This window comes from Dermacentor silvarum, chromosome 8 (assembly GCF_013339745.2).
Source record: "Dermacentor silvarum isolate Dsil-2018 chromosome 8, BIME_Dsil_1.4, whole genome shotgun sequence".
Lineage (NCBI taxonomy): Eukaryota > Metazoa > Arthropoda > Arachnida > Ixodida > Ixodidae > Dermacentor > Dermacentor silvarum.
This window is the reverse complement of record NC_051161.1, coordinates 158,917,260-158,922,147: the sequence shown is the minus strand read 5'-3', so window position 1 is coordinate 158,922,147 and position 4,888 is coordinate 158,917,260.

The window sequence follows — 4,888 nt, the reverse complement described above, 5'->3', positions numbered from 1 at the left end:
CACTGTTGCTTCAAGCGTAATGAAAAATGTGTTGCATGCACTAGCATGCTCTGTACGACAGTTCCGCATTGCGCATTTACGTATGCGGTTGCTTCCACTGACTACTGCATAGTTGGCCTGAGGTAATACATAAGACATGGTGGTTCCAGGTCAAAGTATGAAGAGACCTGGTTGCCATACATGCATGCATGGCAATTGGTAAGTATGACGGCCACTCTGTACATTCGAGGTACAGCCTGAAGTAGAACCTTCTGGTTTTTCTTGAAATCTAAGAAAGCAAATTCAGAGATTATTTTACCGAAACCTCATTCTACTGATTGCCTAACAGCACTCATGACAGCATTGAATTTCTCCTGATGTACTGTCTTTCTTGTCCCCCCATATGGCTTCATGAGCAGCGGGCGTAGTGGATAAGCAGGGTCACCATACAGCACGAATTGTTGGTTGCCTTCATTCAGCTTTTCAACTTTTTTGTAGAGTCCACTGTCGTGAAGGATCCCTGAAAAAGGTATACGAGCATTTAAGCAGAAATTAAGCTTGCGGAAATATTGAAGTGAACAAGTACATTGGGATGAGAGCAAACTAATGCACATGGGCCAGTTACAAACGCATGAGTGGGCCTGTACACATTACAATTAGTCGCAAGCTGGCAGGAAAACATTCAAGCGCTCTATACTGGTGTCTGCGAACACCACATGGTGCATATTACCAGACGATCAAAACAGAAAGCATAGGTAAGATGCACCGCACATAGCATTCCTCTTTTTACAATGCTCATTACACAAGCCACTTGGGGCCCCCGAATAGCTCAAACAGGTGATTGACATAACCTGTTGGTCAGTATAAACACAAGCCAAGAATAACCTGAAATTGGTCAAGCACAGATAGCAGTGGCGTAGCCAAGGGGGGGGGGGGGGGTTGGGGGGGTTCAAACCCCCCCCCCCCCGAAATTTTTTGCACCCCCCCCCCCCCTAACCCACCTTTGCTCTCGTCGCATCGCGCTGACATATTTCAAGAAACCGGTGCTACTTTCACACTTTCATTCCTGGGCGCTTCCGTTTGGGTTGGTAATTTACAGCGAATCATGTCTGCATATGGAAAAAAAACTGTCACGGTGTTTGTCAAGGCCTTGACACTCTGTGAGGTTTTGGGCGCGAATGTGGCGGCCGCATTCTGAAACAACAAATGCGCAACAAATGAAGCAACAAATGCGGCAGCCGCATTTTAGATGAAGGCGAAAATTCCCGAGGCCCGTTTACTTAGATTTAGGTACACGTTAAAGTCCCCAGGTGGTCTAAATTTCCGGTATACATTTCCGCCGCTTCCCTTCAGGTGCCGATTAGGCCGCGTTCGCGTAGGAACTTGGTCTCGAAGCTGGCGGAAGCGGCAAAATCTTTCAAAAATCCGCCCGCCTAGGCCGCAAAACAGGCAGAAAAACAGGCGGCGAGCCAAATTGGTCTCGGACCAATTTTTTCGCCATGGCGAAGCGGAAACGTGGCGGAAAGTCGTTCTGCTCGACCGGAAGCTACACTAGCATGTAAACTTCCGGTCGTAACATTGAACATGGCACCAAAAGTGTAGGCGTATGGGTGTTCTGTGTGTAGGCTGCAATACTGATCGACGCGATCAAGAACCACCCCTTGCTCTACGACAAGAGAAGTACTAAAACGTACTGTCAGCAATACTCGCGATAGTATTCAACGTCGCGCGACCGGAGGCGCGGCAACGAAGCCAACGGAGTCGCGTGACCCAACTTCTCGCGCTTTTGCAAAGCCAGGCGAACCCACCACCGCCGTTTTCGAGGTTTTCTTGTCTTCCGTTTATTCATTGTCCATTTCTAGAAAACAAGTAGGTAGAAGTATAAAAGCCATTTCTTCTTCCACTTCCATGACAGACAATAGTTAGGCAGATTCCTCGTTGACGCTCCATAATTCTCCACGCACATGCACGGTATGTTGCAGAAGTCGCGGGGTGCTTTTCTCGTCGGGACGATAGATTGGGAGCGTAGGTCTCACGTAGGACGCGCAGGCTTCGGCGAGCCTCATCACAAAGGGCCAGCCCGGGTTTTAGCTTTGGTGTTCCCGTTGCCACTTTCGTGTCCTGGAGGCGCCGAAAATAATACGAAATGATGAAATGTTATTACAACTTGTAAATAAAAGCTATTAAAGAAATATAATCACGCCTAGGCAGCAATCTGTGACACAGCGCTACCGCGCCCGTGTGAGGAGAATTACAGAACGCCAACGAGGAATTTACCGAAGGTCGCAGATGACACGCGAAATTGCGCAAGATGATCACTTTTGATGACGGGTGGGTCAGTGAATGAACATACCGCTCGAAATAATGCGATAATGAGCGCCACCACGCCGACAAACGTATGCAGACTAGATGGATGTGGACGAAAGCGGCAGCGGCGGCCGCGGTGGTAGCAAAACAAATGTGAACTTGGACATGCGCGGAAAAGATTTTCCGGCCGCTTTGGCCTTTCCGGCCGCTTTGGCCTCTCCACCCGCTTGCCGCTTCCCAAGTGTGAACGTAGCCATAGTCTGCAGCGCAAAACGTCTCTCGTTTGAGATTGCGCCCCTACGGAAGGCTGGTAGTTACTGTTGTGTTGCTGAATCCCAAACCAGCAATTACGAAAGGCTGGTAGTTGCTGTTGTGTTGTGGAATCCCAAACCAGCAATGTACACACCAAAGGGTTGATGCCAGCAGTGAAATTCCACCAACTCGCAACAGAATGCACGAACCAGACAGCCGACAAGCATGGATTACATGTGCGCAGTACAGCGTAAGTAAACTCTTGTTGCAGGCGCTGACAGTTCTCGTCGGAGTTCACGCGTCCTGAGAAATTGATTATGTGCACTATGCACTGAACAAGACCGGAGTTCATTCCTGCATCACTAGTACACCAATCAGTCGAGATTCTGTGAGGTACAAGGCCGCTTCCTGTTTGCACCGGCCTAAGTGAAACAGAAATGACTCGCACGCACTACTTAAAAGGCGTACACATGCCATAACTATGCAGTGCGGTGAAATATTCTGTACAATTCTGAATCTGTTGACGTAAAGGCAAATGACGGCTGCACGCTCGCACACAGCGGAAGACACAGCGGCCCATGCACTTGCCGCAGGAAATGCAAGGCGACGAAAACTTCGTAAAAAGAAAGCATTACTCGTTTTTGCGCGTATTTCAGTTTTCTAGCGCAAAGACGCAGCGAACAAGCTATTGCTATGGGAGTAGGTATATAGCCTGCATGGTCACACGTGCATTTTCACGTGTATAGCCGTCCTTGCCTTGTGAAACGCACTTCGCCCCGACGAGGACGACGCCATCTACGCTTAACGGAGATCAACAATTAATGATGTCTTCTCCGATCGGGCGGGTCGTCTGAATGATGCGTTTTCGAAGACTGGTCCATTCAGTGGCGCGATGAGAGACGGTTGCTCCAAACGCCCACTGTACCTGTCGTACTTACTGTATTTTACTGAGCTTACATTACTTTTTACTTAATTTCTTCACAAGCACACACTAGAGCACTGCACGGGCCGATTTTTTCAGCCCGGGCCCGGCCCGGGCCCGTTATTACGTTGGGTGGCCCGCCCGAGCCCGATCAAAACTTTTATGGCGAGACCCGGGCCCGGCCCGGGCCCGGAAATAATCTACGTTACCCGCCCGGCCCGGCCCGCCACCCCTTTACCTTAGGCCCGAGCCCGGCCCGAGCCCGACTCTAAACCGGCCCGAACCCGGCCCGAGACCAAAAAATAATGTTTTTCAGAGTTGAGTCACCCGAGAATAACTCACTGCACGTTACATGCACACCACCAGAAAGCCCGAGCCCGGCCCGGGTTCGGGTCAAAAAGCACACGCCGTGCCCGAGCCCAGCCCGAGCCCGTGAAAAAACAGTTCTACCCGGCCCGGCCCGGCCCACGGGCCCGGGCTCTCGGGTAAGCACGAGCCCGTGCAGTGCTCTAGCACACACACACGCGAGGGGGGAGGGGGGGGGGTCCCATGTCTTTGATATACATACATAGAGGGTGCTTAAACTACCGTTATTTATTATCGATCACGTCAAGTAGAGGAAAGCAGACGCTTGCCCCCCTCCCCCTCCCCCCCCCCCCCGGTCAGGCCGATGAACCCCCCCCCCCCCGAAAAAAACTTCTGGCTACGCCCCTGACAGATAGCATTCTATAGACTTTGTGGTCTAAATAAATTGCAATGCACAGCTTTAACTGTGATCATCATGTGTTTAGTCTCTGGTTAACACATGCGTGGTGTGATAACATGTGCATATATTCACCTTTTTCTAGAATACCATCCCTCCACAACGTACCAGCATCATGCTTGCTCCCAGGGTATGGGCCATCCAGCTCGCATATCAGACCATTTGGGCACATCAAGGATTGGTACTTTAGTGCATGTAGCCGCTTGTGCCCAGAAAAATAAGTACGCTGATCTTTCTACGGTCTGCAAATTGACCGCTCCGTGCCGTCAATGAAGGCCCAGCAATTCTTCAAAGGTGCACCTTTCAGATATACTGCCTGTAAACAGAAGATAAATACATTGAGATACTGACAAGTACAATAATATGCCTGCGATAGCTAAGAAATAGGTGAGAAATTTCTCGGCAGCATGACTGAGCCACACGTTGGCAGAAACAACAAAAAATAAAAAAACGCATAACACTTACCTCGCTCATGGCTTTCAAGTCCTCAGTGGTCCACCACTTGTGAACGGTGAGGTCGTCTAGCAGAAATCCAAACTTGCGTTCAATGTGCCGCATAACTTTGTTTGTCACACTTGAAATCACAGAATAGTGCCTGGTGAAATACTCCTGCAGATCACATAAGCAGTTCGGGTACGCAAGCCTTCGCAGACACATGCACAGCG